This window comes from Mauremys reevesii, linkage group 1 (genome assembly GCF_016161935.1).
Source record: "Mauremys reevesii isolate NIE-2019 linkage group 1, ASM1616193v1, whole genome shotgun sequence".
NCBI classification, from domain to species: Eukaryota; Metazoa; Chordata; order Testudines; family Geoemydidae; genus Mauremys; species Mauremys reevesii.
Window position 1 is genome coordinate 285196006 of NC_052623.1, and position 14528 is coordinate 285210533.

Here is a 14528-nt window from a genome sequence, read left to right on the forward strand (position 1 = left end):
CATTAACTAGCTGGATAATAAAACATTCTGTGAAACTGAATATTAGTTTTCTGAGTCTCCAAAACAACTTGCTCTGAGAGTTATGTTATATATGTCGCTGTACCTGCAAATAACTCTAAAACAGAAAGATACGTGGGCATTATCACTGAGGTTACTGACCCCATTTAATGAGAGTCTGGGCCCAGGCTACCCACGATGAACTGATTTAAGGGAAACAAGCTTATCTAGGCAGCCTGATAAAAGGCCATCAGGACTCGGTCGCAGAGAGCTGCTCACAGAAGGAAAAGCACTCCTAAGAGAGCGGTGTTCCCTGAAAACCACAGGCCCAAAGAGAAGGGCTGTGCCACCCCGTGAACCCCAGGGGGGACACTAGAGGCCAGAACTGAGAACCACAGGCTCCAAGGAGGAAGGATGTGCAACCCCTGAACCCAAAGGGAGAGACTTTATTTTAAGTTTATTTTGCTTTAATAAAGGAGATCTCCAGCATGGGTATTTTGTCTTTCACTCAATTCAATTGTGTGGAAGGGGCTCAGAAAAGAGAAACTGAGGCCAGGAGTGCCTGCAGCAGCACACTAAATCAAGAGGAAGTGCTGCAGGGCAGGATGACCTGCAACAGGCATTCATCAGACTCAGTGGTCAACCAAACAAACGTGGCATCAAAGTTGGCAAGACAGCTTTCCCTGACAAATCCTACCAGTTTTTTCTTTTCTGTAGCAGTGAGTCTCAGAGCCCAGCTCAACTGACTCAGGCTCGCACAACAGGGCTAAAAATAGCAGTGTAGACATTCTGCCCGAGCTCTGAGACCCTCCCCCTTCACAGGTTTCAAAGTCCAGGCTCTGAGCCCCAGAAGGAACAGCTATACTGCTATATTTAGCCCTGTAGGGCAAACCCGAGTCAGTTGACCTAGGATCTGCAACTCACTGATGCGGGTTTCTTTTATTTTATTTTATTTCATTTCATTTTTATTGCTGTGTAGACAGGGAGAGCAGGGAGGGGAGGGATAAGGAAAGGGAGGGATAAGGAAAGGGAGAGAGAGCAGGTGGCAATGCCTGGAGAGGGGAGCTGAGCCCAGCCAACCCTGCAGGACAGCAGCTGCTTTAACCAGGAGAGACGGTTTTGTAGGAGAAACCTGGGATTGTTTGGGAGGTCTGCATGTTCCTTTCCTGCTGGATGGTCCTCTCCTTTGTCTGTGGGCTTGGGTGAAGCCAAGCAGGGATCCTCAAACATGCTTATCCTAGGAGCAATAAAAGGTTTTAAGGAAAATTGATAGCTGGTATTGTATTGTCATTTAAAATGAAACACAGTGGGCTAATGCCCACATTCTGCAAATAAGGACGGTGGTCTGTGTCCAGCTACTGACCTTGGATGAGCTCCTATTGACATCAATGACAGCCTGGCATGCACAACTGAGAGGAGAATTTGTCTCAACATGTAGATCAATCCTGAACAGATTTTTAAAATTCTGCTCAAAGGAATTACCCTCTCAATGCCAGCCACCCACATTCACAATAAAACATGAATGTACATTGACTGCTAAAGCTTCCAACAAGCATTTTTCATGCATCCATGCTTTTGTGTGCCTTGAACAATGCCAAACATACTGTTGGTGTTTAACAAATAATAATAATAATTAATAATATAAAACTTAGTAATGCCAGGTGAGAGAATCTGAAAAAGGAATAAGAGGAAATAAAGATGAAATTCCACTTATGTGACAGAAAAATTATAGTAAAAAGAAATCAAATATTTATGTTTTGCGATTAGAAGGATGAAACATGTAAGGTCTTCTACATAAGAACATAAGAACAGCCGTACTGGGTCAGACCAAAGATCCATCTAGCCCAGTATCTGTCTACCGACAGTGGCCAATGCCAGGTGTCCCAGAGGCAGTGAACCTAACAGACAATGATCAAGTGATCTCTCTCCTGCCGTCCATCTCCATCCTCTGACAAACAGAGGCTAGGGACACCATTCCTTACCCATCCTGGCTAATAGCCATTTATGGACTTAACCACCATGAATTTATCCAGTTCTCTTTTAAACGCTGTTATAGTCCTAGCCTTCACAACCTCCTCAGGTAAGGAGTTCCACAAGTTGACTGTGCGCTGCATGAAGAAGAACTTCCTTTTATTTGTTTTAAATCTGCTGCCTATTTGGTGACCCCTAGTTCTTGTATTATGGGAATAAGTAAATAACTTTTCCTTATACACTTTCTCCATATCACTCATGATTTTATAAACCTCTATCATATCCCCCCTTAGTCTCCTCTTTTCCAAGCTGAAGAGTCCTTCTATCTGTTAACTTGTGTTGTGTTTCTATGGAAATTCTAGAGGATACAAAGTGCTAAAGGGATATAAAGTATGTAGAAAAAGTCATCACAAAATTCACAGAACACCACAAAATCCTAAAGGCAAAAAATGAGTTAGACCTTGCAGGGACATAAAGGGCGGTAAAAAGAGGTTCTATACATACAGTAGGAGTAAAAGAAAGATAGAGGAAAGCATAGTTCCTCTACTTAGTGGGGAAGGAGAACTAAAAATAGATGGCATAAAGAAGGTGTGGAGATTAATGCCTATTTTGCTTCAGTCGTCACTAAAAAGGTAAATTGTGACCAGATATTAGACACAATTAATATTAACAATAAGGGGGAAGGAACATAAGCCAAAATAGGGAAAGAACAGGTTAAAGAATATTTAGATAAATTAGATGGGGAAAAAAAGCAAGGGTGCCCTGGTACTTTGCAATCTTGGGTTAGGTTACTGTGCATGGTCCCCAATAGTGCTAGCAGTTGGCAAATAGTCTCTGACCATACTGGAAATTAAATAGCACAAAATTTTGTTAATGAAGAGTTAAGGTTGACCAGTGATAGCTTGTGCCTTCCCAGAATGTCCAGTTCAGCAAAACTCAAATGTCAGAAAGCCAGGAAATACAGCGTAAAGGTAAATGCACACGTGTGTACCTTGAGGTTCCAGTCTGCAGCATTTCAGTACAGAATTGTGTAGATTGTGTCAGTAGCAGGGCACTGGGGTCTTCTTGCCATGGGTACTGTCAGTAGTGCGGTGGGATATGGAAGCAATTGGTGGATCAAATGATAGGTAGGGGACAGTATAGGTATAGGTGGTATCCTGTGTGCAAATGTGAAGGGTATGAAGTGGTTGATAAATTTTGCAAGTGTGTTCTTCTGTCAGGGGAAATAGGCTCAGGGTCTGTGTCGGGCTAGTGCAGGTAGCACCTGTCCATTAGAGCAAAAAGGCAGAGAGTCAGTATGTGTGTTATGGGCATTGTTCAAAGAGGGTGGAGGTAAGGTTGCGTGGGTGTTTCCCTTAACTTTGCTTCAAAATGTTTGAAATGTGTTGTTACTGACAGGGCTGGTGAGAAAATTCTCATCCATGGTCTAGGTCCCAAGCCTTTGACAGTTTTATTTCAGTGTTTTTACAATAACTTTAAGTGGATGAAAGAAGCTGGTGTGTCTCTCTCCTTCTCCACCCCTTGCCCCACTGTTCCCCACAACATGCAATCCCCCCACCCCAGCCAACATTTCCAGATTCCCCTTCCCTTCCCATTCCATCCTATTAGCACTGTAGGAGCCATAAACCTGTAAGAAGTTGCTCCTTGATGTCTCCTGACTCTGCTACTGCATACACATATCACAGGCAGCAGCTTACTGGCTCCCTATTCCAACTACCCATTTCCAGATGGGACTTCTGCCCCTGCTTCAGCCAGGCTTCCTTAGGTATGCCGCAGGTCCACCTCATCTGTCCTTTCTCCAAACCGGGCCCATTCCCTGCACACTCTGGCCAGACCACCCACTCACACACTTCCCACAAGGGTGATGCATATCTTAACTATTCATTTCATTTTCTGGATTTACGATGTTTAGATTAATGTTACCTTAATTTCACACCACCACAGATCCCAGCTCATTCATATATATATGAATATATGCAATGCATTGATTACATGCCCCCAAATAAAAAAAAACAAACAAACAAAACTAAACAATCAACACGAACCCCTTGCAGAGACAGATTTTACCAATGTGCCTTCCAACTTTTTCCAGATTTCTGCCCAAAGTGGGACTCAAATTAACAATGGCTTTGATGACTCTCCCTGCCCTAGGCTACACTACATACTTACTTCAGTATAACTATGTTGCTCAAGGTGTGAAAAATCCACACTCCTGAGCGACATAGTTATACTGACCGTAATCCCCTGTGTAGACGGCGCTATGTGGCAGTAGAGTTTCTTCCACTGACATAGCTACTGTCTCTTGCAGAGGTAGAGTTATTATGCCAACAGGAGACCTATAAATTTGTAAAGTAGACCTGCTCTTAGTAGATATAAGGGCGTGTTTCTAGGTTGGCATAAAAATGTAATTCTTGTGCAAGCTCTAGCAGGATTTGAATGTGCTGAAATGACCTTGTGCTGGCTGGCTTGCTGTGCATACTTCTGGCTGCATGTACAGTTTACATATGCTCTCTTAGGGTATGTCTACACTACAAGAGTAGTTCGATTTAACTTAGGTCGAATTTGTGGATTCGACCTTATGAATTCGAATTTGTGTATCCACACTAAGGACACTAATTCGACTTTGTGAGTCCACACTAACGGGGCAAGCGTCGACATTGGAAGCGGTGCATTCTGGGCAGCTATCCCACAGTTCCCGCAGTCCCCGCTTCCCATTGGAATGCTGGGTAGAGCCCCCAATGCCTGCTGGGGGAAAAATGTGTCGAGGGTGGTTTGGGGTAACTGTTGTCATTCAACCGTCACTCCCGCCCTCTCTCCCTGAAAGCGCCGGCGGGAAATCTGTTACCGCACTTCTCTGGTCAGTGACAGCGCGGACGCCACAGCACTGCGAGCATGGAGCCCGCTGCGATCATCGCTGCACTTATGGCCTCCTCGCACCTTATCGTCCACCTCTTCCACAGTCAGCTGCTGAGAAATCGGGCGAGGAGGCTCCGGCAGCGTGGTGAGGACATGAAGTGTCAGAGTGGCACAGACCTCTCACAAAGCACGGGATCCCACGCTGCGGAGATCATGGTGGCAATGGGTCACGTTCATGCTCTGGAACGGCGATTCTGGGCCCGGGAAACAAGCACGGACTGGTGGGACCGCATAGTGCTGCAGGTCTGGGATGAATCACAGTGGCTGCGAAACTTCAGGATGCGTAAGGGCACTTTCCTTGAACTGTGTGAGTTGCTGGCCCCTGCCCTGAAGTGCCAGGACACCCGGATGCGAGCAGCCCTGAGTGTGCAGAAGCGAGTGGCCATAGCCCTCTGGAAACTTGCAACGCCAGACAGCTACCGGTCAGTAGCGAACCACTTTGGCGTGGGCAAATCTACCGTGGGGGTTGCTGTGATGCAAGTAGCCCACGCAATCGTTGACCTACTGCTCTCAAAGGTAGTGACCCTGGGAAACGTCCAGGTCGTCATAGATGGCTTCGCCGCGATGGGATTCCCAAACTGCGGTGGGGCTATAGATGGCACTCATATCCCTATCCTGGGACCGACCCACCAGGCCAGCCAGTATATTAACCGAAAGGGCTACTTTTCAATGGTGCTGCAAGCACTGGTTGACCATAGGGGACGTTTTACCAACATCTACGTTGGGTGGCCGGGCAAGGTTCATGAAGCGGGTGTTTTCAGGAACTCTTGTCTGTTTAGACGCCTGCAGGAAGGTAGTTTCTTCCCGGACCACAAAATAAGTGTTGGGGATGTGGAGATGCCTACAGTGATCCTCGGGGACCCAGCCTACCCGCTAATGCCCTGGCTCATGAAGCCCTATACAGGCGCCCTGGACAGTGACAAGGAGCTCTTCAACTACCGGCTGAGCAAGTGCAGAATGGTGGTGGAGTGTGCTTTCGGACGTCTCAAGGGGAGATGGAGGAGCTTACTGACTCGCTCGGATCTCAGTGAAACCAATATCCCCATTGTTATTGCAGCTTGCTGTGTGCTCCACAATCTCTGTGAGAGCAAGGGGGAGACCTTATGGCGGGATGGGAGGTTGAGGCAAATCGCCTGGCTGCTGATTACGCTCAGCCAGACACCCGTGCGATTAGAAGAGCCCAGCGGGAAGCGCTGTGCATCCGGGAGGCTTTGAAAGCTAGGTTCCTCAGAGAGCAGGGTAACCTATGACTGTCCAGTCTCTTTACAGAGAAGCTGAACCTGCCCCTGTTTCAGTTACTATTCACTTTTTTCAGCGGTTACATACCCCGTTCACCAGGTTTCCCCCCTTCCAACAGACGTTTAAAAATAAAGTTATTGGAACATTTTTAATTAACAAAGTTTTCTTTACTAACGAATTCGCGTTAAAGGGTTCAAACAGGGACGCAGACTGTGGTGGGTATGGTGTGCAGTGATGTACGGACCGCTTCTACACTCGAGGACTGACAGGCTCCTGCTCCTACAGCGGTCTCTGGGGGGAGGACGGTTACAGGAGGGTGTGCAGGAAGGGGTGGGTTTGCAGGAATGGGTGAGGGGTGTGTGGGAAGGGTGAGTAGGTGTAGGGGGGATGATGGCTCTGGCTGGGGCTCAGGGCATCGGAGAGGTTCATGGCTAGGGTGGAAGGGCATGGTAAGGGCAGCCTGCCTTGCCATTTGTGGATGCCAGGCGCTCAGACCCTGGGGCAGCATACACCTCCCAGACTGACCTGGGGCAGCAGACACCTCCCAGACTGACCCGGGTGCCTAGTGACTGCACTCTGTGTGTGACCTGCTGTTGATCCTGCCCCCATGTCTGTACCCTGGTAATGGTGGCTGTCCTATGCAATTAACAAACCCCTAACTCCCCTTCACACAAAGTCTTCTGCAAAGAAACATGACGGAAACAGTAATGAACAGCAAACTATTTTTAATACTCAACTACACAGTTCGGGGATGAAACTGGGATTTTGGAGTGGGTGAGCCAGGAAGGGAAGCAATTCTCATACTTTAGGGAATGAGAGCTGTTTGGTACATGAGCGCTCTGCTGGGGTGGAGTGACAGTTTTCACGGCCCCTAGCGCCCCTCCTTCTTGTGATTTTGGGTGAGGGGGAGACAGGACTTTGTGGCGGGGGAGGGTGGTTGCAGATACAGTTCAGGGGGGCTCTCTGCTCCTGCCTGCGGTCCTGCAGAACATCCACAAGGCACCGGAGCGTGTCCGTTTGCTCCCTCATTAGTCCAAGCAGTGTTTGAGTCGCCTGCTGGTCTTCCTGCCGCCACCTGTCCTCCGTTCGCTGTGTGAGCGCTGCTGCTGAGAGAGGGTCTCCCTCCACTGGCTCTGCTGAGCCGCCTCGGCTCTGGAGCAGGCCATCAGTTCAGTGAACATCTCGTCCCGAGTCTTTTTCTTTCGCCGCCTAATCTGCGCCAGCCTCTGTGAGGGGGATGCTGGGGCAGTTCGGGAAAGAGCCGCAGCTGTGTGATGGGAAAAAGGAAGTGATTTCCTTGCAAAGATACATGTTTGCGAACACTGAACACAGTCTACTCAGTTTCTGTGAACAAGACCATACAGGGCACCTATCTCATGTGCTCTCAGGACAAGTTCAAATTTTCGGCATTCGCTTTCATTGCCTGGGGTCTTGCACTGGAGATCGGAGAAGAGGGGCAGGACAGCAGAATCCGTGTAGCAGCCAGGCCTGGTAAGCCGTAAACTTTAGGCTGCTTAACAGTTAATGGATAGCAGTGCCCTCCTGCTGCAGGCAATCTGGAAAGCATAAAGTCTGACCCTGTTCCAGCCCCTCGCGGCTGTCCCCGGGAAAGATCCCTGTATGCTTTCCCTCTGCAGCCTCCACCACGTGGCTGTTAAATGACGGTCATTGTTATGCAAAGGAAAAGTCAAGCATTCACAATAGTAACATTACAGTAATTCCCCTAATTAGATGCAGCAGTCGCCGAGCGAGATCACCCTGAGGCGGGTCACTAGGAGAGACAGAGAGCGCATGCTGCATGAATCCCTGCACAGACCAGGGCCCTATGCTGCCATGCTGGTCGAGGCAATGCTCCCACTGTACCTCAGGATGGCCTGGCGCGGAAGAGTGTGCTTCCACGGAGCACCCAATAAGGCACCTCTCCCCAGGAACCTCCTGCGGAGGCTTTTCGAGTATCTCTACGAGAGCTTTGTGGAACTGTCCCAAGAGGATTTCTGTTCGATCCCTATATGTATTGACCTTCTTTTCATATAGTTTTTATTCCTGTTTTTAAAAAAATAAATGTTTACATGTTTATAGCACTTACCGACTGATCCTTCCCCTGATTCAGAGTCCGGGTTAACGGCCGGGGAGGGTTGGTAGGGGATCTCTGTGAGGGTGATGAAGAGATCCTGGCTGTCGGGGAAAGCAGTATTGTAAGCGCTGTCGCCTGACTCGTCCTCCACAAACCCTTCCTCATCTTCCCCATCCGCGAACATTGCCGAGAAACTGCCCGTCGACACTATCCCATCCTCAGAGTCCACGGTCACTGGTGGGGCAGTGGTGGCAGACCCACCGAGAATGGCATGCAGTGCCTCGTAGAAGCGGCATGTCTGGGGCTGGGCTCCGGAGCGTCCGTTTGCCGCTTTGATTTTTTGGTAGCCTTGTCTCAGGTCCTTTATTTTCACACGGCACTGTGTTGCATCCCGGCTGTATCCTCTGAGTGCCATGGCTTTGGAGACCTTCTCGTAGGTCTTTGCATTCCGTTTTTTGGAGCGCAGCTCCGAAAGCACAGACTCATCGCCCCACACAGCGATCAGATCCAAGACTTCCCGGTCAGTCCATGCTGGGGCCCTCTTTCTACTCTGAGATTGCATGGACTCCTCTGCTGGAGAGCTCTGCATCGCTGCCAGTGCTGCTGAGCTCGCCCCGATGTCCAACCAGGAATTGAGATTCAAAATGGCCAGACAGGAAAAGGAATTCAAATTTTCCCGGGGCTTTTCCTGTATGGCTGATCAGAACATCTGAGCTCGGACTGCTGTCCAGAGCGTCAACACAGTGGTGCACTGTGGGATAGCTCCCGGAGTTACTAAGGTCGATTTCCGTCCACACATAGGCTAACTCGACATAGCCATGTCAAATTTAGTGCTACTCCCCTCATCGGGGTGGAGTACCGAATTCGAACTAAAGAGCCCTCTAGGTCAAACTAATTAGCTTCCTGGTGTGGACGGTTGCACGGTTAAATCGAATTCACGCTGGTAAATTCGACATAAACTCCTAGTGTAGACCAGGCCTTACTCCGGCTGTCTTGCTCTGAGCATGTTCTCAAGCTGGGCAGGCAGTTTGCACATGCTCCCTGTTCTGGTGTGTAGTTTGAAGGGAACATTGGGAAAAGTAAAGGAGCCAAAACACTCTGCCTTCCAGTGCCTTTGAATAGGAGTGAAATTAGGTAACTCCTAAAAGTAGTAAAAGAGCCTTGGTCTTCCTAAAACCCTCTCTAATTTGAGCTCTGAGTTAGACTGACTTTGGTACCTGGAAAGATGCAGGAACAATTTGTAAACACCTAGAGGATAATAGGGTTATAAAGAATAGCCAACATAGATTTGCCAAGAACAAGTCATACCAAATCAAGCTAATATCCTTCTTTGATAGGGTTACTGGCCTTTTGAATGGGGGAAGCTGTAAATGTGATATATCTTGATTTTAGTAAAACTTTTGACACAGTCTCATATGATATTCTTTTAAGCAAACTAGGGAAATATGGTTTAGATGAAATTAATATAAAGTGAGTGCAAAACTGGTTGAAAGACAATATTCAAGAGTAGTTATTGATGGTTCACTGTTAATCTGGGGGGACATATCTACCACAGGGGTCTGTCCTGGGTCCAGTACTTTCAGTACTATTCCTTATTTTCATTAATGACTTGGATAATGGAGAAGAGAGTATGTGTATAAAATTTGCAGATGACAGCAAACTGGGAGGAGTTGGAGGGCAAGATTAGAATTGAAGAATTGGTCTGAAATCAACATGATGAAATTTAATAAAGAAAAATGCAAGGTACTTCACTTAGGAAGAAAAAAAATCAAATGCACAACTACAAAATGGGGAATAACTGGCCAGGTGGTAGTACTGTTGAAAAAGATCTGGAGGCTTTAGAGGGTCACAAATTGAATATGAGTCAGCAATGTGATGCAGTTGTGAAAAAGGCTGGGGTGTATTAACAGGAGTTTGTTGTATGTACAACATGGGAGGAAACTGTCCTACTATACTCAAAATTGGTGAGGTCTCAACTGGTGTACTGTGTCCAGTTATGGGTGCCACTCTTTAGGAAAGATGTGGACAAACTGGAGAGAATCCAGAAGAGAACAAGAAATATGATAAAAGGGAATGATTAAAAAAAACTGGGCATGTTTAGTCTTAAGCAAGGAAGACTGAGAAGATCCCAATAACAGTTTTCAAATATGTTCAGGGCTGTTACAAAGAAGAAGATGATAAATTATTCTTCATGCCCACAAGGTAGGACAAGAAGTAATTGACTTAATCTGCAGCAAAGGAGATTTAGGTTAGATATTAGAAAACTTGTTATCTATATGGATAGTTAATCACTGGAATAGGCTTCCTAGTGGAATCCCTGGTGCTGGAGATTTTTTGGAACAGGTTACACCTGTCAGGGATGGTCTAGGTTTACGTGGCCTTGCCTCAGCATGGGGGCCAGGCTACATGACCTCTGAATGTCCCTTCCAGCTTTACATTTCTATGATCTACATCCTTGACATGTATTCTACATACCTTTATATCTACTGAATAATTCACTAGATACAGGCCATGTGGTTATTTGGTTTGAAACACTGAATGTAGCTGGAAGAAGAAAAAATGTGGAAACAAATGCTCAGAGGCAGATTGGTGTATAGTGTTCCATCATAGAGAACAGAATACTTTTCAATTTGCACTGTGTTAAAGAATGGAAAGACCTATATTTTCCAGTTGTTTACTCACTCCACACACACACCCTCACTTCCCTCACAGACATCAAAAAGTGAGGTGAATCTGATTATATTTACATCAGGATAATGGCACACTCATACAAGGTGCTGATCACTTCCAGAGCAGAGCTGAATGCCTTCAGCCCTCAGCACTTCCCAGGAGGTATTTTGTACCGTGGATTAGACCCTAGTGGCATTATGCACAGCCCACTACAATCAATGGAAGTTCTTCCCTGAAGGCTTGATTCAAAGTCTATGGAATGAGAGTTAAGAGTAACCCTATGGAAATCAGTGGTTACTCTACTGTAAAACAGGTGAGAATCAGGAAACAGGCCCACATATTCTAATTTTATTCTAGTGTAGATGGGCTGACTTCTGGTATGTCCTCTAAGAATTTGAAGATTTGAGGTAAAAAACATAGATACATCCAAGAGATAAATCGGATGAAAAGTTCTTTGCCCAGAAAAATGGAATCCTCTTAATGGATAAATCATTAGCTCCCAGAAAACTGACACATCCATCCACACACACATGAACACACAAAAAAACAAGAGTGAAGAAGAGAAAATTTATGTGTGAATAGTTTTTTTTAACTGAGTCAGAGTTTCTAACTCTTTAAATAAGCTAACCATATTTACGGTTCTGTATTCTAAAAAATTATTTAGTCTTCCAGAAAGAGTTCAATGACTGATATTTTCCTTTCTTTTTAGTGTATGTAATGATATTAACATATGATCACAATGATCTAATGATATCTCAAAATGAATGACAACTTTGTCTTTCTTTAAAGAACACTCTTAATCCTAGATTATGCTGAACACACATACAGACAGTCTGGCACAATGCTTTGATCACAGATCTTATGGAATTTATCCCTTATGACAATAAGGTGATTAGAAAGGTCTGTGTATTCACTATTCTGAAGAATAAAGCCTGCAAGCTTTGATTCTCACTATGAATTTTGGCTTAGTAATAATGTGTTTATATTTTAATTTTCCTCTAACTCAATTTTCCTCTGTAAAAATTATTTACTTTGTATTGTCTCATGCAAAAAGGTTACAAAAACATGGGATCAAAGTTTTCCTCTAGGGGAATTGGTTTAGAGCATTTTAGCACCAGTAAGATACACAGAGAAAAGTATTTTCATTATATATTGCAGAATTGGGGAGGTGCATGAAATGGTCTCTTGAAATACTTTTATCTGTAAGTAAAAGGGAACAATTCTCAAACACATCGGCATTCTCAGAATCTATAGCTAGGAGCACTAAAAGTATTTTAAGATAAACCTTGGCACTTCATATAGATACATTTTATAGCTTGGTTTTATTTTGGTGAAGTTTTGTTTTTTTGTTTTTTTTAAAAGTCACACAGTGTTGCTAATTTCATGATTTTATCACACATCTCACAATACTTGGTTTATTTCTTAAAGCTTCATTTGCTGGAGACAAGTGATTGTGTGAGAAATGCAAGTTTCATTTTAAAAAATTAAGTTTCTAGCTCTCATGGCTGCAGGAAAAAAAAGCTTGAAAATGTGACATGAGTATGACCTAAAGACTCAAAAAACAGAAAGAAAAAAAGCTCCCTAAATGGATTATTTTAAAATCTCATGATCTTTAAACTATTCTCATGATTTTTGAGAGCCTGACTCATGAGATTTGAGTGATTGGAGCTGGCAATACTGTAAGTGTTTTTAAACAAATTTAATTTAAATTGCCTGTTACCATCATTAGTACACTCAGGTCTTGGGGGCACAATCAGGTCAGACATTTTTAACACTCATCTGTTATTGTTCCATATGTAAGTCACCTGGTGTCTGTGACCTATATGTTCAAACCCAATGAAAATGGAAGCTGTGAGAAGGGATCAATGAGAGTTTATGGCCCTATGTTTGTAAACACTGTTATATTTTATCAACTACAGTATCGAATGTGCAAATCATAATTCCAGCAAAATTAAAATCCAGACTGTGTCCAGAGGGGATGGAGTGTATGGAATCCACTTTACAGAGACTGGTTGGAGGAACAGTTCACTTCAAACTCTCTCAGCTGCTAACCATTCTCAAGGGATGCGTGGAGGAGGACATGGGATCACACCCACATTTCCCTCTCTGGGCTGGGTGTGGGAAGGAGAATACAATACACCATTCAAAAGGATGGTACAACTTCCACATGAGGTAGCGTTTTGTATCCTCAGATGCAGTGCCACCTGGAGCACTGCCAGGGGGCAATATGATTCCACACTGCCTAATTCTTAATGTTCACTATCTGGCTGGATGTCTTTTTTCCAATACCCATTACAAAATCTCAACCTAAAGAATTAAAGCCTAAACATTCCCCAATGGTAAATTACCTGCAAATGGCATTTGTGTAAGTATTAATTGTCAACCACTGTATGATAATTAAAGATTTAATACTAGACTGATCATGTATATGAACTGAACATTCACACTTTTTTTTCTAAGCTGAAATATAACACTCTCCCTAAACACATGCTTCAGCATTTGGCAAGGTGCTGGTGCACTCTACAGACAACAGTTTTTAGAGAATTGAAAATTGCTGTAAAAATTAATGAAGCAATTCCAGCTACATTGCTGCACTAAAATATTTGGTAAACATGGCTCTATTAATGAGTTCACTATTTCACATCTTTAATGCTTTCATTTCCCACTAGTTCCATTCACTAATCATTAGCAAAGTGTTTGGGGGTTATTGTAGCGTTGGGGGTAGTGCTGAATTATGTTTCATATACTTTTGTTTTGTTGTTTTGGATTACATTTGTATGTTTCTGTGAAACCGTATTGCTGTGCCATCCCATTCAAAGACATCCAAACATTATCTATCCATCAATTGGAATGAACCATGCAGAACCTTTTAAGTAGCATGCCAGTATTCTCTATGCAGATTAAAAACAACAAGAAGTACAGTTTAGACATTATATGGGAATAAATCCAACAGGGTCTCACTTTTTCATTTGTTTGAAAGTAATAAAAATGTCTTTCATGAATGCTTATAGATTCCACATCTATCGTGACAAATTTTTAATTCTTCAACAACACTGTAATAGTAATCACAACTTAATGAGTAGGAGACATGCAAAATATTTTTTGCAGTGTAATTGTAGCCATGTTGGTCAGAGGATATTAGAGACAAGGTGGGTGAGGTAATTTTATTGGACCAGCTTCTGTTGGTGAGCGAGACAAGCTTTCAAGCTACACAGAGCTATTCTTCAGGTCTGGGAAAGTTACTGAGGACATCTCTACACTACAACTGTATGTTGATGCAAGTTATGTCGGCATAAAGCTACTGCAGTTAGTACATTGCTTGTGTGCATGCATACTTGTCTCCTTGTGTCAGTGGTGCGCATACTCACCAGGAGTGCTTGTATCAATTAACAGTGCACCATAGGTCTGCAACTCCAGTGCACTATTTTGGGGATGTTTTAGTAATGTATGATGGGCCTGAAATGAGGCATGCAGGGCTGACTGGGAACAAAGGGTCAAGTTCTCAATTTGCAACGGTCTCCATCCCATAATATTGTCTGTATCTCATAACATTTGCACCTTTATTCAAAATTCCACAAACGCGTGGCCTTCCTCACTGTCCACCATCTCTGGCAGAAACATGGAGCCTGCACAGTTCTGCACTATTGTCACCAGCATCGCA